General features: G+C 38.2%; 1 long non-coding RNA gene across 2 annotated transcripts in view; it reads left to right on the plus strand.

Annotated features, from left to right (window-relative positions):
- Positions 1-25236, plus strand: part of LOC145540954 (uncharacterized) — a 66182-nt gene that overhangs the window by 15024 nt on the left and 25922 nt on the right. Inside the window, exon 3 of one of the 2 annotated variants that reach the window (XR_014078662.1) lies at positions 417-598. The exons of the other annotated variant lie outside the window; for it this stretch is intronic. This is a non-coding gene — a long non-coding RNA (uncharacterized LOC145540954). Of the gene's footprint in view, positions 1-416; positions 599-25236 lie in introns of those variants that run through there. 2 annotated transcript variants of the gene reach the window in all.

Consider the following 25236-nt stretch of genomic DNA (forward strand, 5'->3'; position numbering starts at 1 on the left):
CCTTCCAGGTGACCAAAATAATTCTATTGTCTCTCTGACATTGTTTGTTATTGCTACCAATTGAATTTCAACCATAAAGCAGCTTTATGAGAGCACTGCCATGTCATATTACAGGGAACAGATGTCAAAATAAAGGTTCACTAACTTGAAGCAACTTATATACATAGAACTCAGGTGTGTCTGTGACCACACGAGGAGAAGGAGAAATTAAATTTCGTGCTGTTGAATTATACCAAGGACAGGCTCTTTCCTTGAGATGCCAACAGAGGAATTTTGTTAGCAGTATTCTGTGAACAAAACACTTAAGAGAATGTATGTATACAATAGTTTAAAAAAAAGGGTTACTGACACAGATGCCAATTTGGTGGGGCATATGGAACATTTACACTTGCCTTTTTCTTTCTTTCTTGCTACAGCTGGTGCTGATTTAGTATGTGAAATTTTACTAGCAGGAGTGCTAATCAAGACCGAGATTCTGTAAGGATTTAGTCATTTATGTAGAGGCAACTATGGGTATCATTAAAAAGTAGAAGATCATCTTAGGAAAAGCATTATCGTTATCAACCTCATTTTTAAACTAAACAGACACAACGGTACTGTAAGTATCACTTTAGCAGCCGAAAAAGTCAGAATGTTTTCCAGATAATGTTCTAAGAGGATTGCACCCACCGTTTAAAGTTGTGGTGGAGGCGTGTTGAAGTTGGTGCTGTTGGAGCCAAGCAGGAGGGTGAACCATCTCACAGTTCGTTGTATAACTTTTCTGCGTAGTGGTTCAGCAGAACTGCTCTGTGGAAAAATTCCATTTTTAAAGAATAAAAGAGCATTGTCACGGTACGGAAGATGGATGCATTTTTTTTTTCCAAGAATGATTTGGGGGTGGGGAATTGGGGTGATGGGAAGAAGTGTGAGTCTTTTGATTCTTCCCCCTTATATTTTTGAATACAAAGCTTTGTTATCTGAGGCCAAATTTCACTAATCAGGAAGGTGTTGAGAGAAAAATGAAATAAAATTAAAAAAATCTTTCCCAAGTGGCAACAAAAACATCCTCGGTACATTAAATATGTTGCCCAGGTGGTGTGGTGGAGATGGAGACCTGCGCGGCAGCTATGAGACATCTGCTGCCTGGAGAAACTCGCAACGTGGCAAAGGGGTGTTTGTAGCTCCCTGTGGAAGGGTGCCAGCTGCCCAGGGTTTTGCTTCTCCAGATGAACCAAGAGTCTTGTTGGTGCTTCAGACGAATCCAGTGCACCATTCCTACCCTCCTCACCTCGAGAATTTAAAGGACAAGGAGGTTTTGCTGTGAAAAAAAGCTAGGTGGATGTTGTTGGCTGAGGTGTAGATCAGGTCTCTCCTAGTCCCGACGGCTTTGTCCATCAGTGTGACAACAAACACAAGCCTGCAATTAAACCATTTTCATTCTGTTTCCATGTGTAATTTCTATGACTTGCTGTAAGTTACTTACTCTGTCCATGCTTCATACTTTACATACTATCAGAAGAGATATTTGAAAAGTAAAGTTTGCTCAAATGTAAGCAACAAAATATTTTCTTGTAAAATAATGAATGGCCATGCATGTTTTAGATGGTGGGTTTCATTATTTTAGAACATTTTGACATAAGTATGGTAACTTTAAAAGCAGACTACATATGATAACTTGTAAATAACTGTTAATAACTAATTAAAATTCACTTACTGAGCATTACCACACACCAGCCACTATTAACCACTTTTGTTAAAAGCAAAAGAGACGAAGCCTATGTAACACAATCTATAGTCCTAGCTCAAAATCTAGAATCTTTAAAAATTAATCAGTAAATTTCTTAATTATTTTATTTATCCCGTCCTTAATGACATTGTTACCATAAGCATGACCATCTGGGCTACCTGATTAAAACTGGGTAAGTTGAAGACCTACCCTCAAATGCACAAAGAGGAAAGACTGAGTAGATTTGGACTGTAGTATCAAATTTAAAAACAAGTAATAGTAATTCTTTCCCTTTCCATCAGAAATATTTTACATCTACAATAATGCCTAAGAAATGTAGTTTCATGAAAGAAAAGGAAAGGGAATCTAGTTAACAGGATATTTGATTGCTTAAACACACAAGAGAGTAACAAAATTTAAAAACGCAAATATTAGGTTAAAAAAAGTGTATGATTAGTCATTTGCATATACATACACACAAGCCATTTAAAGTATAGTGATTTTTAAGCACTAATAAGTTCCTTTTAAAATTCTGTTAGGCTATGTGGAAGAAAAGAACTTTTATTCCTGAAATTGCACCTGATGTATTTTTTTTGAAAATTTGTTCAGCAAGGCGATCATTTAAGTGGAAAATATTTGTGAGAGGTCATAGGAGGAAAAACCCTTTATCTCCCCTTTCCACCTACTTAAATTTGCCCTTACTCATTTATCATTGCTGTCATATCTATGAATAATAAGGAAAAATAAAATGCCTTATTTAAAAAATAAACAGGTATTCAGATTCTTTAAAATACATCAGGTTAATCTGCTGAAGCATAAATTAGGATGGTCTACAGACTGTTAACAGTGACAGCAAGCATATGGCAAATTTGAACTGTCTGTGGGTCAACTTTTACTTTTGCTTTCCAAATGTCTGTCAGTCATTGTTAGGCTCTAAATACATGTGTGAATGGGTGGAATTCAGCAAGATGAAATTGTTCAGCAAATTCTTGGAGCAAGTGAATTGTTTTTCACTTTGTCTCTCATCTATAACCTTCCTTGTCTCTCATATACAATATGCTTTTGAGAGCAGTCTTTTGAAATTTTACCCAGAAAAAAATAGCCCTTTGAAGAGTTGTGTTGCCTTTTCTTTGTTCAGTTAGGAAATAGGTATATAATCATATGCTCTCTCTGTGTTTGTGTGGGAACGTTTGTGTGTATACATGTGTTGCTTTCTCTAAGAATCAATCAGGTGCTCAGATCAGTAGTTTTGCCAGTATTACAACTATTCCTAATGCTGTGATTGTACCTTTCACTACTGTAAGAGTAAGTCGTCTTTTATTTTCTCTTCTTCCATTAGAATATCCTTACTCTCGAAAGCCATTGTTATTTGCAGCACTGGAGACCATTGACACTGCAATGATGATGTATTGTTCTGCCAGAAAGAGTGGTAAGAGGAGACAGCAAGGATGCCTGGGACAGAGAGGAGGCAGGTTACAGTCAAAGATGTGAGAGGAGAAAAGCAAGGAACCAAAGGTTTGAAATATGAAAGTCTTGACATCAGCAAACAACCAAGCATCCAAAGGGATGATGGCCCTGAATTCAACAACTTTCCCTGAATGTGTATGGAAAGATATGAAGCTGCCTGAGTTTTGAAACACTTTCTTCAGAACAACTCTAGTTCTAGCTCTGAAAAGGTGATGGAGGCAAATATTGGAAGAGAGAAGAGCTTCTCCTTTCTTCAGGACCAGAAGAATTCCGACCACATTAAAAAATCATTGTCAAAACGAGAGCCTGGAAATGTTGTCTCACCTCGATTGAAAGCCATAACAAAAAGTGGCCTTGACTCAGTTTAAGGAGGGTACTTGAAGTCCTCCTCCTCTTCAAGGGATCTATTGCTTCAGTCATTTGAAAAAGAGCTGTATCTTCTCTAATGATTTTCTCATTAACAATTCATCCATTTGTATTAAGCTTTCTGCACTTCCAAAGTGCTTTTGCATATGTATCTCATAAACTGAGGCATTTAGATTACATTTTAAAAAATCTTCATATTACAGATTGAAAGGGAAAAATCTTCAGAACATTATTAAAATCTCAAAGACATGAAAATAGCCAGAAGAAATTCAATTAAATTCCCAAGATATCATGTTCTCCATTTCCCAGAGCGAACTTTCATTCCATTTCCTTTGTGGGTTTAGAATGCGCCTAAGTGACAGCCATGCTTGGCACATGGTTGTCACTCAATAAGTGTATGTTAGGTTAGCCTAATATTCCTGATATGATGAAGTCAGAGAGAAATAGATTTTAATTCTAAATCTGTCACTTAATTGCTCTTTCTTAACCTTTTTTTTTATACTTAAATTGGAAATAACGATTCTTGCACTATGTCAGCAGCGTGCTGGTAAATGTTTAACAACTTGATCATCTTCTCCCTTCTCCCCACCCCACCATAAAAAAGGGCCTGGTGTGTAGCTTTCGCTGGTTTCCATAGTGAAAGTACTCCCACCATGGACAATTTCAAGCTTCCAACATGACATCACTGAATACCCAATTGAGAAGAGATGTGAATAATTAACTCTCGTGAGCTAATAGAAGCCAGTTCCTGCACATCCCTGCATGGCTTTAGATAAATGATTTGATTTCATGGAATTACTCTTCTGTGTTACTGCAGTTTGTAACACTAAAGGTATCTTAAGACTTAGTTAAGTGGATGGTGCTGGTGCCATGCTGATGGATCCCTTGCATGCTGTGATACATCCACTTCCTGACTGCTGTGGGGATAGGCTGATAGCCATTCATAGCTATGCCTTCTCTGCAGAATTACTCTTTAACAGGAGGTACCTCACCAGGAAGGGCTTCCCAGGTGGCTGAGTGGGTAAAGAGTCTGCTTGCAATGCAAGAGATGCAGGAGACACGGGTTCAAACCCTGAGTCAGGAATATCTCCTGGAGGAGGGCATGGTAACCTACTCCAGTATTCTTTCCTGGAGAATTCCATGGACAGAGGAGCCTGGCAGGCTACAGTCCATAGGGTCACAGAGTCAGACACGACTGAAGCGACTGAGCTCACATGCATGCACCTCACCAGGAAGTCTACATGCCCATTTCCAACACTGTCCCTCCTGTATAGACCATGACTGTCTGACAAAGGGGTAGAGAAGTGTTATCCTTTTGCCGTAAACTGACCAACTCTGTGGTACAATCTGTGCTCCAGAACTTCTTATGGGATCAAATGGATGCCAAGACCACATCCTTTCTCAGTTCCTTCCCCTGCCCTCTCCTGCACCCCTTAGTCCCATTCTTTCAAGAGCACTCAATAAATAACCCAAACAAGAAGTCCTTTCTTAGACTCTGCTTCTAGGGAACCTAGGGCTTGCCTGATGGCTCAGTGGGTAAAGAATTAACCTGTAATACAGGATATATAGGAGATGCAGGTTTGATCCCTGAATCTGGAGGATTCCCTGGAGTAGGAAATGGCTTTCCACTCCAGTATTCTTGCCTGGAGAATCCCATGGACAGAGGAGCCTGGCAGGCCACAGTCCTGGCAGGCTACAGCCAGAAAGAACTGAGCACACAATAGGGAACCTAACCTAGGGCAGTTGAAAGCAGATGTGGTCTCAGAAAGCAGTTTTTAAGGATGGGATTCTGAAGTTGAATTCCAGGCAATGTGCACCACCCCCAAACCCCCAGATGCTGGGAGGGATGATATTGATCATCCTAGCTACACTGTGGCAGTGACATTGTGAATACTTTCATCTGTAATAAGCTGGGATACAGTACAGGTAGAAGAGATGTAATAATTAGCACAAAGTCTCAGGTATTGAAGAGAAAGGGGAAAATAGTAATTGTAAAGACTGTAGAACTAGATGGCTATTGCTAAGGGCTATTGATCCAATGAAGAAAGAAAGTGACAGGCTCAGATCTATTAGTCAATAGTTTAAAGCAAAGTGCTAGTCAGAAGACCCTCTTGTAAATGTTTGAGGCGCTCATCTTCTGAGGTAGAAGGTCACACACAGCTGATGATCAGATATTGTTTGGTTCTTTTATATTTAATTGTAAAAGTGGCTGAATTGAGGAGAAGTCTGCAGTCTCAGAATAGACACATGTCCTGTGTCAAAGGTAGGCTCTAATAAGAAGCAAACGGGATCTGGGGAGGGATTTTGGGGTAAATGTGCTTGAGAACCCTGAATCTGTCTATTTCCCTAAAATCTCCAATTCTGTAGAGGTGGCTTAATTCTTGATGGAAGTTAGATTCTTTTCTTGCTTGAAGAACGTGAAGAACCCTTAAATGAGAGAGGTCTCTTACAAGACAATGTTTCTTCTCCACAGGTCTTCCCTCAAGTCCTCTCTTGGCCCTAGACCTATAACTTTGGTCAGATCAAGGCACAGGCTGACTGGAAAAAGGATAGCAATTTGCAGGACTCGATTATCATGTTCCAGAAAGAAGCAGGAGAGTATGTCTGAGAATGAACCATCGTAGTATTATCAGACAGAGGTGGAGATAATGCTGGTCAAGGAAGAATGTAGGGCATTCTCTAATGACACAGGATTTAACACTCTCGCAAGGGCTTGGAGGACAGTTCTAACATGCTGCTGAGGTTGTTTTTGGAGTTGAGTGATAGCACTTTTCTACGATAAATGAATGGGTTTCCCTGATGGCTCAGACGGTAAAGAATTTGCCTACAGGGCAGGAGACCTGGGTTCAATCCCTGGGTCAGGAACATTCCCTGGAGAAGGGAATGGCAACCCACTCCAGGATTCTTGTCTGGAGAATTCCATGGACAGAGGAGCCTGGCTGGCTATAGTCCTAAGGGTCACAAAGAGTTGGACACGACTGCAGGACTAACATACACACATACACACAATAAATGAAGCAGAAGTCCTGGCACTTCCATACAGTCCTGTGGAGGAAACTGTAGAGGAGAGGATCCCAAGGCTCAGAGAAGGAAATTGCTGCTGTGAGTTAACCACGTGAGGCTGAAAAACCTATCGACGGGCTAAATTCTTCACAAGGGTCTGGAGGACATTGAGTTTACCAAGGAAATAAGGAAGGTATTGCTGGTGATGATAGGCACACTCAGTGGTAGAGTGTTCTTTGTAGGCTGGGGCTCATGGTGGGAGATGCTATAAGGGAACTGAGCTCCCTAGTAGCAGAGTGGTTAAGAGGATCCTTGAAGGGCCGAAATTTCCCGTTATGACCGATTATTGTCAGACCCTGATACAGTAAGATTCCTTGAGGACACCAGCGAGCTACTTGCTGGAGACTGACTACATCAGACTCTTCCTACAGTATTTTCTCTTGACTGGATCCCTTCCTACTCCAGATATGGGTTTGCCTTTTCTGCTTGGAGGTCCTTGGCCAATACCACCCTCTGAGGGTTCACTGAGTGGTTTACTGACAGGCAATCCTGCATAACATTACCATGGACCAAGGGACCACTTTGCAGCAAGTAAGATGCAGCAGCTGGTATTAGATCATGGAATGTATTGAATGGCTTCTTGAAGGTACAGTCTAGCTGAGGGGCTGTCTTAGAGATGGTAGGCTAAAGCAATGGAGTGCTACCCTTCAGAACATGCTGTGCAACTGAAATTAAGACCATTATATGGTACTGTGGCCTCAACAGATAAAACAGATGGGTCTGGGAATTTAGGGGTGGAAGTAGGAGCGATCTTCCTCTTCATCACTCCTAGTAACCCACGTGGTCAGCCTGTGCTTGCTTTCTCTGCAAGACTGGGCTCTGTAGGTCTTGAGGTCCTAGTTCTCAAATAAGCGTGCTTCCATCAAGGATCAGAGTAAAATGCAATAAACACAAGTCACTGTCATGTCACTTTGGCTTCTCCTTATAATTGACCATGATTATCTCAAAAAAGTGGAGCTGTGCTACACAATGGGAAATATGTGTGCCTCTCCTGCCTACTGTAATTGGTACTTGTGAAGAGCAAGTACAATAACTATGACTTGAGAACGACATAGAAACAAGAGGCCAGAGAGGGCCTGAGGCAAACTACCAGTCAAGCCACCTGGACCAACCAGAGTGCAGACCGAAGGGGAGGAAAGTCTAAAGTAAGTGAAAAGCGGGGAGAGGGTGAATATCAGTTATTGCTTCAGAGTTAACTGCTGTAGTGGGGGCTCTAATTTGTTCCACTAACCTTCCTTTTTAAATGTTTCCTGGAAATTCTGACCAACCAGAATCCTGAAGAAGCTGTGCCTAGATGGAAATACTTAGTTATCCATGACAATTATGTGGCCTAATTATAAAGGATTTTATAGTCTCCTCTGTATTGTGGTCTCTGGTTTTTGATAGACCTCTAACAAATTATTTAGTCCAAACTTGAGTGTGTGAGTGCATGCACGAGTGTTTGCATATGTATGTCTGTATGTTTTGAACATGAAAATGTTTGCAACCTTGATGATCACTAAAGGTCATGAATTGTGCCAGAGGTCCATCCTACAGTTTCATGCTATCCAACCTCAGCTGGGCTCTCATTGCTGTTCAGCCATCTTTCTGTCTCTAATCTTTCCCTATTGTACTTCTCACAGCTGCTATTCCACACTCTCTCCCTTCACCCAAGTTCAGAAAAATATTTCTGTACATCGCATACCAGGCGTTGATTTCAGAACTTACTCTACAGTGATTGAGCTATATCTGTTTCAAACTAACTTCCTAATCCTCACCTGTCTTTGGGGATGTTCTTTGGTGGGTCTATTTTTCTATTGGTTATTCCTATTCTTTTTCTCATCCTTCAAATAGAGCTTTCCTACAGTTAGTTCTCCTTGGTCATTGTTGCCATCCTAAGTCAGGCACAAAACACATCAATATCCTCTTATCTTCAAGAGGGAAGGGATATATATATATATATATATATATATATATATATATATATATATAAGACTGATTCATGTTAATGTAAGGTAAGAAACAAATACAGTATTGTAAAGCTATTATCCTTCAATTAAAAATTTAAACAAATTCTCTTATCTGTTCCATCAATGATGCATTCATAACATTTCTCTTCTAAATCTGCCCTTGACTGGCACTGCCCAGGTTTGAACCTCATTTTCTCCATGGAGATAGTAGATGCAATCAATGTCTCTCTTCTGTATGTCCACCAGAATAATTTTCTTAAAATTTAGACTCGATTCCTTTTTCCTACTCAGACTTACTTTTTTACTTTTTACTTCAAATTGTTGTGTATTCTACTGTGAATATAATACTTTATATGGTGAAATACAGCATACTAAAAGAATGGATATAATATACAGAAGTTCAGTTCAGTTCAGTTCAGTCACTCAGTCATGTCCGACTTTTTGCGACGCCATGAATTGCAGCACGCCAGTCCTCCCTGTCCATCACCAACTCCCGGAGTCTACCCAAACCCATGTCCATTGAGTTGGTGATGCCATCCAACCATCTCATCCTCTGTCATCCCCTTCTCCTCCTGCCCCCAATCCTACCCAGCATCAGGGTCTTTTCCAATGAGTCAACTCTTTCCAATGAGTCAACAATGAGTCTTCTTCTATACAGAAGTAGCATTTTTTAAAAACGAAATGATCATTGCTCTTAATTCGGCCTAAGAAATAAGATATTACCTTTGTATTTGAAAGCCTACGTTTTGTGAGTTTCTGCCCAGTTGAAGCCCCCTTCCTCTGCTCTGAAGATAACTACTATCCTGAATTATGTTAATTAATCCCTTGTTTTCCTTAAAATTTGTCATATATGTGTATGTATTAATCTATGTAGAAATCATATGTGTATATATTTATAAAAATATGAATCTCTGCTATTTTGTTTAGCCTTCTTTTGTACTTTATATAAAAGGAATCACAATGTATTACTCTGTGACTCAATATTAAGCACTAGAGATATATTTATGTTGATTTATCTGGAATTCATGTTTCACTGCTGTATACTACTCCATTCTAACAAATATTGAAGTGCAATGTTGTACACTTGAAACATACAATTTTATTTACCAATTTTATCTCAATAAAAAAGAATGCATTTTAGGTTTTTTTATTCTACTGCTATTGGACATTGCATTGATTTGTTATTATAAAATATGTGTCACTATAAATGTTCTTGTATACGTTTGCTCATGTTCATGTATTCAAGAGCTTCTCTAGAATATACACCCAGAAATGGTGGCATTGGGTATGCACAGATGCACCTTTACCAAGCAACTCTGAATTGTTTTCCAAAGTAGTTTTACCAATTTATTCAACTTTATTCTACATCAGCAGTGTATAACTTTTATTCCACATACTGCCAATATCTGGCATTTTCAGACTTCTGAATTTTTACCATTCTATTTGGACATAACATTATAGTTCATGGTAGTTTTAATAAACACTGCTTGATTGTCATTGCCATTAAGAAATTTTTCCCTATGTTTAATGTCTATTCATCTTTGGAAAACTTTTTGTTATAGCTTCTTCTCATTTTAAAGGGGAAAAGGCAATGGCAACCCACTCCAGTACTTTTGCCTGGAGAATCCCATGGACAGAGGAGCCTGGTGGGCTGCCGTCTATGGGGTCGCACAGAGTTGGACACGACTGATGTGACTTAGCAGCAGCAGCAGCAGCATTTTAAAGGGACTATTTGACTTTTTCATTTGAATTCATAAGATTTTAAAGTTTATTCTAGACAGTAGCAATCCTTTTTCCCTCTTTCCCTTTTTGGTTTATGTTTTCTGCTTGATTTAAAAATTATTTATTACCCTGCATTGGCAAATATATTTTCCTCTAATCTTTAAAATTTTTTACTCTTGCTTTTCCAGTTCAAGTACTTGATCTATCTGGGATTGATTGTTTATATAGTTGACGATACACAGTTTTTTCCATATGGATCATCAATTGTCCAAGCATATTTTAATGATAAATTTATCTTTTGCTACTGATTGACAATTCTAGTTCTCTCATATATCAGGTTTCCATCAAGGTGTGTAGATCTGATTCTGGCATTTCTTTCTTGTTCCATTGGTCTATAGGATTATTTCCACACTAATGCCACAGTGTCCTAAATAGTATATTTTGTAATAAGTATTGCCAACTGATAGGTCAAGTCCCTCCACTGGTTATTACTTGTTAGGTAAAAATTTGCTCAGACTATATTTCAGTTGTATACAAATCTCTCTTCCTTTATAACTCTATCTCCCGCTCCTTAACATAATTTATGATTATTTATAATTATTCTTTAATGTATTTGTCTTCCAAATAATATAGGGAAGAAAAGAGGAGTTACACATCAAATATGCATTACTATTTATGATCATGTTTGCTGTGTAGCTTTTTTATTGTTGCTCCTTATTGCTTCATATGATCTTGAGTTATTGTCTAGTATCCTTTGTTTCAGTCTGAGAGACTCCTTATAACATTTCTTATGGTGGTGGTTTAGTTGCTAAGTCGTGTCTGACTCTTGCAACCCCATGTTACTGCCTGTTGACCTCCATGATTATGAAAAGAAACCAGCTTATAATCTTTTTGAGGATCCCTTGTATGTGATGAGTTGCTTCTCATGTGCTGTTTTTAAGATTTGCTCTTTGTTTCTGTCTTTTGCAAGTTTGGCATGATGTGCTTGGTGAGAATCTCTTTGTACTTATCCTACTTAGAGTTTTTTGAGCTTCATGGATGTGTAGGTTTCTGTTCCTTGATTTCCTCCTCTAATCTTTTAGTATAACAAAGCAATCTCGTAATTTTCTAATGTTGAATCAACTCGACTTTTATAGAATAATCATGATCTGTTAATAATGTGTTGTCTTCTTTGTATATCCCTGGACTTAGTTTAATAATTTTTATGTGAGATTGACTCATAATTTTCTGTTTCAAACTGGCTCTGTATGGTTTAGTATAAAGGATATGCTAGTTTTTACCTATATTAATGAGTATTTCTTTTTCTCTCTTCTCTAAAATAGTGGTATAATCTGTTCCTTGATTGCATAGCAGAATACATCAACAGAACAATTTCAACAAGCTGCTTTTCTTTGGGAGAAATTTTAAAACAATATTTTTAGTTTCTTGGGAGAGTTCTAAGGTGACTCAGATTTTCTAGGTCTTCATGAACAAGTAAGTTTACAAATCTTTCTAGAAATTTGCCCGTTTCACTGATCAATGTAAATTTACTATAACAAAGTTGATATAATATTCTCATACTATCTTTTTAGGATGTGCTGCATCACTAATTAAGTCCCTCTTTCATTCCTTATTTCATGTATTTTGCATCATTCTTCCCTTTTTTCCCCTTGATTACTCTTGTCAAGATATTTGTTCCTTATTAGTCTTATCATAGAACTAACTTTTGGTTGTATTGGTGCTGCATATCATATCTTTGATTTTCATTTAGTTTTGTTGTTGTTGTTGTTGTTAATATTATTGGGTTTTTCCCATTTACCTTGTTGTGTTGATATCTATTTCTGCTCTGGCCTCAGTTTTGTGTCCTGTCACTGATGCATGATTCATTGAAATTCAGGTTCTAGGCCACCAGAAATTTGCAGATACCTCAGGGCAGAAGTCTGTTCCAAATCTTTTTAACTCCTTGGATTCTTTGTGATTGATTTCTAGGGAGTCTATTATTATAGACTCATCAGCTCATCCAAGCATTACAAAAAGAAGTCTTTTATTTTTTGTCTATCTTTTTTAGGTGTGCTTCCCAGAAATTTCTCAGAAACTACTTGGCCTAGAGCCCTCAAACACTCCCTATGTCTCCTACTGTCTTGGGAGCAGTGTACAAATTCCTTAGCATAATTTTCTAAGGGAAACCTGTCTTTCATGGCTTTATTTCCCATCAGATGATTTTCTTTTCTGTATGGAAACTACTTTTTAATTCTTCTAGACCCATATCAATGTCATTTGTTGGTGATTATTTCTTAATTTCCCAGTCTGAACAAAAAACAGTCTGTTCTATAACATGAGTAACAGGTTGTATTGATATCTTTACAACAGTGTTCAATGTGTGACAAGGGATGAATTTATGGCCACTTCTCCTGCTGGGTTTTGAGTTCACTTAGGCAAGAACTGTGCCTGACACAGAGTAGTCATTCACTCAGTGCCTGTGTAATGAATCAGTGGAATTTTGAATCTCTCTCCTCATTTAACATATATTTTCTCCCAGCTCCCACCTTTGATGCGCAGGCAATGGAAGGAATTAAAAGTAAAGTAATAAGACCCTAGAGCCACCGGGACTTTTCTTTTCTGCAGATTTAAACACCTGTGGCCCAGCTCTTAAATGGTATTAGCCAAATTACACCAAGCATTTTGGTTGTACCTTTGGGTTCCGGAGTCTAATTGCTTGTAATGAAACACTGGAGTCATAATTTGATGGTCTGTAGGTTTCTCAGCTGTTTTTCTCTATGAGAGAATGTATAATGGGATATTTTGCACGTGACTGTCTATATTTTCTATGCAACACACCAGTGTTGTGTAAATTTTGTGAACAATTTCTATTATCTTTGAAACCACAGAAGCAGCAAACAGTTATAATTATAGTCTGAAGAAGCTATAGTGTTTCAAATATGCCTACAGTAGTGGTATTACAATGAGAATGTTCTGTTTGCCTGCAGCTTTCACTGTGCTCAGTGACATCACAATTATACTAAATTTTAACAGAAACTTCTGTCTTTAAACAGAAACAGCTTGTTGGAAAATCTAAGAGTTTTCTTTCTTCTGAATTTTCTGGTTCTTCACTGCATAAAAGTGGGAGAAATGGTAAATATCGTGGCATAACTCCGTTCTTCGTTACTCCCCGGCTGGTTTTTACTATCACGGGGTAATAGGTGTTCTACTTTGCTCCACATGGGGAATGAATGCACGTTATTTAAAACTTCTTTCTGTGCATCTGCTACTTGTCAACTCATGATCTTCTGATCCTTGAAGCTTTGACAACCCTGTGATTTGCTTTAATGGAATTACTGAAAAGTTATCAACAAAGACGTTGCAATGTAAGAATGCAAAGTAAGTCCTTAGATGTTTAGAGGGAAATGAACTTCAAAAGGGGAGTAGTGGCCACAAAGAAATACCTGAATCATTCAATTTTTGGTGTGGTCCTGCATGTCTTTAATTTTGTCGAATGGGAGAGACCATGTTTATGTTGTCTTCCCTTTTCCTCAGCTGTGACTTATTTTTTCTGTAGCTTATTAATCAATGCCTCATATGGTACTAAATATACTTCAGAATAAGAAAGTAGTATCAGAGGAACATTCTACCTGGAAATAGGAAAACTGTCTTCTAATCTCACCCTTTCCTGCCATTTTGTCACTGACTGTGGCAGAACCGTTGGATTAATTTTTCAAGTTTTGTGGGACTTTCTTTCTTTATCTGTAAAATTTAAGGGGTTGTTTAGATCAGTGATCCTCCAAGTGAGGCCTCTGGACCACTAACATTAACATGATCTGGGAACTAGCTATAGAAGCAAATTCGCAGTCCCCCCCACAAACCCATGGATTCAGAAACTCAGAGGGTAGAACCCAGCAATCTGTATTTTAATAAGTCCTCTAGGTGATTCCGAATGTGTTAGTTGCTCAGTCGTGCCAATTCTTTGTGACCCCAGGACTGTAGCTTGCCAGACTCCTCTGTCCATGGGGTTCTTCAGGCAAGAATACTGGAGGGGTAGCCATTCCCTTCTGCAAGGGATCTTCCTGATCTAGGGATTGAACCCAGTTCTCCCACATTGCAGGCAGATCCTTTATAGTTTGAGCCACCAGGGTAACCCAAAGAACAACAACTAGGTGATTATAGAGCATATTAATCTTTGAAAACCACTGGATTAGATAAACTTTAGGAAACTTCCAACCCTGAACTCCCATGAGCCTCTCTGAATTTCAGGGTAATTTAGGATTAAATTGGATGTTAAGTAAGCATATTCTTCTGCTTGTAATTAAATTTAAAATTTGGATTCCAAACACAGATTTAGAAACATATGTAAGAAAAAAAGAAAAAGGATGCTGAAAACGTAGTCCAAAAAAGCATAATTACTCTGAAAATGTTTTTGAATATAAGCATTTGTAGAATCTGCCTCCATTTGACATCCCAAAATGAATTTGGTATTTCTGTCATACATGTATCTTGATGAATATTTCCACTGAATGATCACCACTGCTTAATGGCTGTGATTTCAGAAAAAAATAATTTAAAATTATTCAGATTTATTGTAATTCATTTCTTATATTTACAGAGGATAACAGTTAATAATCTGTTCTACATAAGTGCACATATGGCTAAAATTTTTGTTATTGAATATTTGGGCCTTTGGTCTCCTATATAGGGAAATGTCCTTGTGTTTAACCACTTCTGTGCTTTGTTAACATATGCTTTACCTAGCAGTCTGTCTGGCTCCATTTTTTAATAATGCAGAAGCATTTTGGGTGGTGATTTTAATTTTCTAGGATTGGTCTGATTATATTAACCAAGGCTTTATGCTTTCCAAGGTCGCCAAAGGAAGGAGTTGGAGAATCTTTTATTTTTAGTCTAAATAAGTTAATACATATAAATATGCAATAGAAAATGTAGGAAATCATTTAAAAAATTCTGTAGAAAATAAAAATGAGAACTGGCAAAAGGAGGTGGGAGGATTATCATTTATTTTGCTTTGATGAATTAGATAGAGTCTGAATAGCTATTCTCAATAAAGAGTGGCCACAACTCTGCTTATCTTAACAGAATCCTTAGTTTAAGACTGGAACATATGTCACATTTCACATAACTCTTTTCTTGACCTATTTCTGGAAGCCTATGAAAAATTAGCTGAAACATTAATTGGTTTTATATATTTATTGCAACTGGAAATAGCCCAAAGAGGCAAGTTAGTTACTCCCTAAGGCAACTTAGGGAGTAAGTTGCTAATACAAAATCAAGTGAATTGTAAAAGCCATTTTTTTAAAGTTATTCATTTAACAAATATTTATTGAATGGCTACTATGTACTAAGCATTGTGCTTGACACAGAGGCTAGATCAATGGATAAGGCACCTTGCCTATTAGAGATTAATATCTAGTTAGGGAGAACAACATTAAAAAATGATTATGCAAATTATGATTAAAAATACAGTGCTATACATGTTATGAAAGAGTTGTATTGGTATGTAGACTGCAATCATAATACAAAATTGAAGCATAGAGTCATCTGAGGATGGGGAAAGAGCTTTGATACAAGTTATGTTGATAGTCACCTTGACTACTATTTGGAGAATAGTTGGTTGGAGGCAAGAATATTGTGGAAAACCAGTTAAGATGCCATCCTAGTAATCCAGGTACTGTTTCCTGCCATCGTGGAACTTTTGTTTTAATACAAAGGTACACATAAAGTACCAAGAATGAATAATAGAAAGTTGCATAACTTTTGTCCTGATTTTCTGTCATTGGATAGCAAATCATTTCATAGTCTCATAGTTCTATGAATTGGCAGACTCAGCTGGTGATGTTAACTTGAAATTTCTCATGTGGTTGCAGTCCTTCAGTAATAGGTTCTGGAGTCATCTGAATAATTAACCAAGATGGCCTTCTTTGCACACATGTCCAACACTTCAACATACCAGGATGTGGCTATTTTTTCAGCAAGGTAGCCTAAACTTCTTTTTTTAGAATTTTATCTATTTATTTCATTTTTGGCTGTGCTGGGCCTTCATTGCTGCTCAGGTTTTCTCTAGTTGTGGTGAGCAGGAGCTGGTCTCTAGTTGCAGTATGTGGGTTTCTCTTGTTGCAGAGCACAGGCTCTGGGACCACAGGTTTCAGTAGTTGCAGTGTGTGCACTCAGTAGTTGCAGCTCCCTGGGCTTTAGAGCACAGGTTCAATAGTTGCTGTGCACTGGGCTGAGTTGCTTCTCTTGGCATATGGGATCTTCCTGGATCAGGGATTGAACTCAGATCAGGCATCTTTACCACTGAGCCACCAGTGAAGCTCTAGTCTGAACTTCTTAGAGAATGGCTCAGGGCTCCAAATGGCAAGAAAAAAAAACTTCCAGTGTCCTTAAAAGACTCTCAGTTTGGAACTGGCATAGCATCACTTGGGCTTCCCAGGTGGCCCAGTGGTAAAGAATCCACCTGCCAGTGCAGGAGATGCAGGAGACTCAGGAGACGTGGGTTCAATCCTTGGGTTGGGAAGATCGTCTGGAGGAAGAAATGGCAACCCACTCCAGTATTCTTGCCTGGACAATTCCATGGACAAAAGAGTCTGGTGGGCTATCGTCTATTGGATCACAAAGAATCAGGCACGACTGAGCACATGCGCATATACATAGCATCACTTCTGTTGTATTCAGTTGTTCAAAACAGTCACAGGCCACTTTAGATTCAAACTGATCAAAGAACAATTTCATATATCGATAGAAGGTGTCATGAGCAATAACAGGATGACCAAATTGACTCCCAGTAATCTTTGCTTTTTGTTTTCACGCCCCTCACATTGGATAGGGCTGATCTTGTGTAATGACTATGATACTGTGGAAATGATGGTCTGTGATTTCCCAAGTTGGGTCATATAAGTGACTGCAGCTTTGACCAGTTCTTTGGGGACAGCTAGCCCCCATGTTGAACAGCCTTCTGGTGAAGCCCCCATGGAAAGGAACTGAGGCCCCTTATTAACAGCCAGAACCAACCTGCCAGCTATGTGAGTGAGCCGCCTTGGAAGTAGCTCATCCAGCCCAAGTCAAAGCTTCAGATAATTGCAAATCAAGTCATTATTTAGACTGAAACATGCGAGATCTGAAACTTGAATCATTCAAGAAAGCTGCTCCTAAATTTTGACCCTCAAGAACTTTGTGCTATAATAAATATCAATTATTGTTTGAAGCTGCTAAATTTTGGGGTAATTTGTTATGCAATGGTAGATAAACAGGACAGAGGCTATTTGCAGAGATAACCTGAGGGCTCTGTTTATGTTTGTTTCACTAGTGAATCTCATGGATTGTAGTACCCAACTTACAGTTCAATATCATCATAAAAGGGGCTCCCGAGGTGGCACAGCGGGTAAAGAACCTGCCTGCAATGCGGGAGACACAAGAGACACAGGTTCGATCCCTGGGCCGGGAAGAGCCCCTGGAGGAGGGCATGGCAACCCACTCCAGTATACTTGCCTGGAGAATCTCATGGACAGAGGAACCTGGCAGGCTACAGTCGATAGGGTCTCAAAATGCTGGACACGACTGGAGTGACTGAGCACATGCCTCAGACAACATCATTGTAAAAGAAAGAAGGGAGACTTCCCTGGTGGTCCAGTGGTTGAACTTCACCTTCCAATGCAGGGGGTGCAGATTCGATCTCTGGTTGGAGAGCTAAGGTCCCACATGTCTTGTGGCAAAAAAACCAAAATATAGAACAGAAGCAATATTGTAACAGATTCAATAAAACTTTAAAAACGGTCCTCATCTACATCAAAAATCTTTTTAAAAAAAAGGTAAAAGAAAGAAAGTCTTGATATTATAGTTATTGAAGAGCCTTCCCGCGGCATAGCTGCTTGGAATGGAGGTAGGACACAAATACTGAGTGACAGGAAGCATAATACAGTGGAAGTGGGATTCCAAGTGCAGAAGAAGCATGGTCTTCACACGAAAAAAGACCACTAAGGAGAATGCAGATGACTACCTTTTGGTTGGCATGACAGGATTGTTGGCAACCCTGATTAGTACAGCAGAAGTCAGAAATTAAAAGCTTCTTGAAGACTAGAAAGGTTATATCAAAGGCTTCCTGTTTGGGCACATGTCTTTTCCTTCTAACATTGAAAGTAATTAAACTGATCTGCAGAAAAACTGATTTGCTCTTCAAAGAAACTGCTGGTTGCTGCTCAGTGACTTGTGCTCTGCTAGGCTGGCTACCCATGGGTTCTGGGTTGATTTGTTCTTGTATATGCTCAGTATATTTATTCTTTCTACATATCAAAGATAAACCTAAGCTTTTTCTAACTATTTTAAGGAAATACTGATTGAAAATCAGAAAAGAGAAGCAGAACTAAATAGGCATCCATAAAACAAACTCTTATAACTTCAGAAGTAATCATAACTAAAATCATTATGTCTTTGTTTTACGGTTCCCAACATTTTTCTATATCTTTCAAATTTTGGAGAAGACAGCCAAGAGAATGAACCTGCACCATATTTTACTAATATAACTTTTGTGTAATGTTTCTATACATCAGTATTTTTTCAATGTATTATTGTAAAATGGAAAAAAATAAGAAAAAATTACAGACTTGAAGTGGTTTTTTGGAAAAGAAAATGGCAACCCGCTCCAGTATGCTTGCCTGGAGAATTCCATGGACAGAGAAGCCTAGTGGGCTACAGCCCACGGGGTCACAAAGAGTCGAACATGACTGAGCGACTAACATGCACAATGGTTTTCAGTTGGAACATTTTAGAAGAGTGATTTGTGATCAAACATAGTATTATAAGTAAGAGATAAATATCTTTATATATAAACCTCATATGTGTTATTTTTAAAGGGGCTAAGTTTGAAAGGAAGATAGAGGCAGGACTTGAGTGAGAATAGACAGGATAAGAGAGAGCATTCTAGGAGGAGAAATAATACATGGGGTGTTTGGAAAGGTGGACAGACAGAATAAGACACATCCAAAGGCCAGCAAGTAGGGTTCTTTGATTATAGCAGTGAGTGTGTTGAACAATCCCTTCTTGCCCATATGCCTTCTTGCGCCGCAAACTCTTGTGTCAAATTCCCTCCCCACAATCAGGTACATACATTCTCTTAGAATGTTTCCCTGGTTCCCAGGATGAAGCAACAAAAGCCTTTCACTCTCCCTCAAAATATGTTGCTTCTATTCTCCAAGTAAACCTCTTACATTAATGTTGCAGACAAGCTCCAAAAAGCAAAGTGTGAACTGAAATGAGCTGAAGCAAAGCTCGCTGGACACAGAGAAGTCCACACGGAAAGGATAGTGGTTTATCATTGTGGATGAGGTCAGTCAGAGAAAGGAAGACTTGGGGCAGGAGGAAGCCACAAAAATGACACATTGTATTCCACACAAAATTTCTGTACTTTCAAGTCAAAGGACTGTCTTTTGGTGTCGGAAGAATGAAAATCATGGCCGTCACACGTTGTTATTGTTCAATGTATATTTGATTCAATATCTTCCAATAAGGACAAGGAAACAACAGAATTAAATATGCATCCTGTTTTAAATGGGAAAAATAATGTGTTCTATTTGAAGAAAATGTGAAAATACAGAAGAGTACAGAGAAGAAAGAAGTGGGGAGTGGGGGGAGGAGGAGGAAAGAAACCGCTGCCCAAGAAAACTACACTATTTACTTGGTATATTTTCTTCTCCCAGCTCATCTCCATCTTTTTTTCTGTGCATAGTGCTTTCAATACATACACACAGTGCAATTTTGTATTTTCCTTTTTAATTAAATTTTATAAGTATTTTATTTATTAATTTTTTGGTAAACATCACAAGAAATGGCTAAGCCATCTGTCATCATGTGTCCAAATGAAAATGTAATCATTGGTTTCTTAACCATCCCTCTCTTTTTGGATAGTCACGTTGGTTTGATATTCACTGTTATAAATAATATTGTGATAAACTTCTTTATGTGCTAAGTTATTTCTGGATGTAGGAATTTCTTAAAGGATGGATTCCTGGAAATGTGACTTCTTCATCAAGTGATAAGAATAGCATGTTACTCTTTATGATTACGTGGATATTGGCTTAATTCTTTGATGACGAATCTATTACAACTAACAGGTTCTAATCAAAATCCAAATCATATGTAAAACATGGTCCATTTAGACTTGAGCTCTTCTCTCCTGACTTCAAAACTTGGTGTTGCTACTGTAATTATTCTCCAGTGCCTTGAATGCTATATGGTTGCAAACACTGAATTGTAGGCAAATACACACAATTCTTCCCTGAGTGTTTTCTCATGCAAGAGATGGGAGAAGGAAGAGTAAAATAAGTTTAAAAAAATACTCAGTATCATCAGTTCAATCATCTTTGCCAAATAGCTTGAGAAATTGTGAAAGTACAAATAGCTTGAAAATTTATGAAAGTAATTCTTAAAACATAGAATCTTCTTTTTGCCTTATTCAACTGTTTAAAAAATACAGACTTACTGGATTATGCCCCCCTTGTAAAGCTCCACTGAAATGACCCCTACACAGAATGTTTAAACGCAGTATTAAAAATCTTTATGAACAAAGAACTGTTACTGTTGTGATACTGCTTACATATTTTTCTCCTTTAGAAACTCACCTTCGTAAATAAAATATGTTGGTATTTTTATTCATTATACTGTTTCAGACTGTTTGCTTTTCACTAACATTTTATTACTGTATAAATATTTTTATATGTTGTTATGAGTGCATCCTATTAGTTTCAGATTCCATAGTGTCATAATCACACAAAAGGATGAAGCACTGATTATGCCTCAGATAATGTAGTTGTTAATGATCAACTTAATGTTAAAAGCCATTACTGCTCATTGACATAATTCTGAGAACATTATACTGTAGAAGTGCACCTTTTGTGTGGAAACAGAATGACAAAATTGAAATGTTAAAAGTTGAGTGTCTGAATAATAGCCTGTGAAATCATTTAGACAAGACCATTGTTGCCTCTATTGTTCAAAGACTAGAGAGTGACAGGATGAGACAAAAAAGGAGAAACACCACAAGGGCTCCACTTGCAGGTTTGAAGGGAGATGGAAGATCCCTGTTTGCTGGTTCCCCTCTCTTACTGGAGGATCTTCGCCTAACAACAGAGCACCCTCCTCTGGCCACTTGCCAAAAGGGGATGCCTGCCTCATTTTTGATTGGCAGGAGTGGAGCCAGGCAGCGGTTGCTGCAAGTGCCTGGCAAGGAATTTTCCAATACAGCGTTGCCTGAAAGTGACCGGACCAAGTCTCCCATGGTTTCCTCCATGCTGTCTACTCAAGGGTTTCTGGTCAGGAAGCTTTTGAAAGCTAGAAAGATGCTTTAGAAAGCCAGCTTCCTAAACAACATGACAGTTCACTTGGGTGCTTTGCATCTTGAAGTCTGTTTTCTGTGGTATCCTTGGTCTATTTTTGAACTGGGAGATGGGGGGAGGTCAGAGTTTAGAGAGAGAGAGAAGAAGGTGTGTGTATGTGGTGGTGTGGGGGAGGGATACGTATGAGCCCCATGCTTGTTTGATGGAGCCAATGGGACCTAAAACAGAGGTGTAATTCCCTCCTGGGTCATTTCATTTCACTCTTCTATTTGCAAAGAACCTTGACAGGCCACTTAATAATGTCCATATTTGGTTAGTCACAATAGCAACCAGGTGAACAAATATGAATGGGTTACAACTCATTCATCATTATCACTAGGAACAGTCCAAAGCTTATGATCTGCTTACAGTAAGTGAGTGACAGTTATGTTCATGCAATATAATGTTACTGCAAACTTTCTAAGTTCCAGGCACCATTCTGAATGCTTTATCTATATTAACAGGAAGACTTTGCTAAAGCAGGCACATGCAGTAGAAATGCACACTGGTTCAAACTGTCAGAGAGGAAGAAATAGTAACTGTCTTGTCACAAAGGATACAAACTCATGTCTATAAGGTACTCCAGTTTTAAAGAAAAGATCCAATTATGTTTGCAGTTGCTGTTTAAGAAAGCATATACATTACCATATGTAAAATTAGATAGTCAGTGGAAATTTACTGCATGATGCAGGGAGCTCAGGTCCAGTGTTCTGTGATAACCTAAGCGGTAGGATGGGGTAGGATGTGGGAAGGAGGGTCAAGAGCGTTGGGACACTCATATACCTATGTGGCTGATTCATGTTGATATATGGCAGAAACCAGCACAACGTTGTAAAGAAATCACCCTCCAAATACAAATAAATGAAAAAAGAAAACATTTTGTTATAAGTTTTAAAAAACATTTCTATAAAAATTGATTATTTAAAAATATTTCATTGACATTAAATTTTTAAAGTAAACTTTTTTAAAGGATAGGTTAAGATTTATATAAAAATTGCAAAGATAACACAGAAGGCTCCCATATATGTCATATACAGTTTCCCCTCTTATTAACCTCTTAGAGTAATATGGCCTATTTGTTTTAATTAATGAAACAATATATACATTATTGTTAATTAAATTTCATACTGTAGTTTATTCAGATTTCCTCTGTTGTTTTTCTTAATGTCCTGTTTCTCTGGAACCCATTCAGGATAGCACATTATATTTAGTTGTCATACTTCCTGAGGCTTCTCTTGGCTCTTACAGTTTCTTAGATTTTTCCTTGTTTTTGATGATTTTGACAGTTTTAAGGAGTGTTGGGCAGGTATTCTGTAGAATGTCCTGCAATGGGGGTTTGTTGGAAGATTTTCTCTATTGTAAACTTACTATTTTTTCCTTGTAATAGGTAATATTTTGAGACTATGCAACCACTTTTTTAAGGATTATTTTGAAGTGGCTCCTTTTTTCATCATTTGGTGGGTCCAGATCAATCTCATCTAAAAATTGTTCTGGTAATTAAATATTTCCTTAAAAATAGATTGCTATTAGATTTTATCCAACAAGTATTGATCTGTTGATAAGTATGTAAGAAGTACTGGTGCAAGATAGAGCATTGTGGGGGGCTTCTCTGGTGGCTTAGATGGTAAAGAATCCGCCTGCAATGCATGAGACATCGGTTCAGTGCATGTGTTGTGAAGATCTCCTGCAGAAGGAAATGTCAACCCATGACAGTATTCTTGCCTGGGAAATCCCATGGACAGAGGAGCAGACAGGCTACAGTCCATGGGGTCGCAAAGAGTCAGATACGACTTAGCAACTAAACAACAACAACAGAGCATTGTATTTAATTAAGTCAAATAATGTGGGAAAATAATAGGTTGTCAGTGGTAACAAGAGCTTCTATAAATGTACTTGGGATAAGTAATAATAGCAAAATACCTAAAGCTAGAAGACAATGGAGCCTAATATAGATGTCTATCAATATAGATGTCTATCAATTTTGGTGAATTTTTATTCATCAACATTTAATCCTTTGATTTTTCAAAAGACTTTTAGTTAGCTTTCGTCTTTAGAATATTTTATTCTGTCCCAAGAATTCTATTCTAATGCTATTGGGAAGTTATTTTATTTTGCTTTTTGAGAATAAGTTCTTTTTATTGAAGCATAGTTGATTTGCAATGTTTTGGAAAGAGTTATTTTAAAACCAGGCTCATTGACTAATAATGAATTAAAGTGTATTAGCACTAACTGCATGGGGTCCTAATTAGAAAACTACTTTGGGAAACAAACTACTTTGGGGAAAAGTAGATGTAAATCTTTCTTTTGTTTTGCAATTAGATTATTTTCAAAGTCAATATTTATAATGGCCCTCTGCTTGAATTCTCCATGCCCTTTAATTTAATATCTGGATATCTGCTTTGACTCTTGCCTTCTCTGCTATATCATCCACTTCTTTTAATAGAGTTGACTTGACTCAATTGTCATATGTCACCCCTCTCCCCCCAAAAATTCTTGCCTTATAGATCCATGTATTGTCTTTATTGTTTATGATTTAATTTTTGGATGCAGTTTTTAGTTTTTCTTAATTGTTTTATATTCTGATGCTCCAAATTAATGTTTTAAATTCTTTCCTTACACTCAAATTACACCCAACACCCAATCAGTTTATTCATTCATTTGCCTCTGTGTTAAGGTAATACTGTGTTAAGGTAATACTCTGTGTTAAGGTAAACTGTGGTGTTGGAGAAGACTCTTGAGAGTCCCTTGGACTGCAAGGAGATCCAATCAATCCATCCTAAAGGAGATCAATCCTGGGTGTTCATTGGAAGGACTGATGTTGAAGCTGAAACTCCAATACTTTGGCCACCTCATGTGAAGAGTTGACTCATTGGAAAAGACCCTAATGCTGGGTAGGATTGGGGGCAGGAGGAGAAGGGGACGACAGAGGATGAGATGGTTGGATGGCATCACTGACTTGATGGACATGGGTTTGGGTAAACTCTGGGAGTTGGTGATGGACAGAGAGGCCTGGCATGCTGCAATTCATGGGGTCACAAAGAGTCAGACACGACTGAGTGACTGAACTGAACTGAACTAAGGTAATACATGGTCTAAGCTAGGTGTGAATTGCAAAGACAAAGATGTCAGATTTCTGTTTTCAAAAAACTTATCCTATTCAGAGAACATTTTCAAGGTAGCATCCTCTCTGAATCTGGACTAGCTTTGGCATGAGAGCTCAGAGTTTGGGGAACCAAGTTATGTATGGTTGGAATACATAAAATGGGCCCCAAGAGGATTTAAAAAGATTTCATTTTAGTGTAAAAGGAGATGAGCAGGTTCTATTTGTCATTATTCCATTTGCTTGAATTTAAAGGTCTGTCTGAGTGAGGAAACAGAGGGAAGACACAAGGAATGAGAGAGGGAAAGAGGCAGCAAAGGAGAGGGTACAAGGGGAGGTGGAACCATGGAATCGCTGGAAGAAAACCCAAGATGTTGAGTAGCAAGGAGAATTGGAGAGGGGAAGGAAGAATTCTGCGGAGGGATACAAAGCCAGTGAAATTCACTTGCTCCCTTTGACAAGGTGGAAAGAAATAGTCTCAGCGTATTTGTATGCTTCTGAACCCTGGTTCACCCA

The sequence above is a fragment of the Giraffa tippelskirchi genome, chromosome 3, assembly GCF_054371585.1.
Source record: "Giraffa tippelskirchi isolate mGirTip1 chromosome 3, T2T-mGirTip1v1.2.pri, whole genome shotgun sequence".
Classification (NCBI taxonomy): Eukaryota; Metazoa; Chordata; class Mammalia; order Artiodactyla; family Giraffidae; genus Giraffa; species Giraffa tippelskirchi.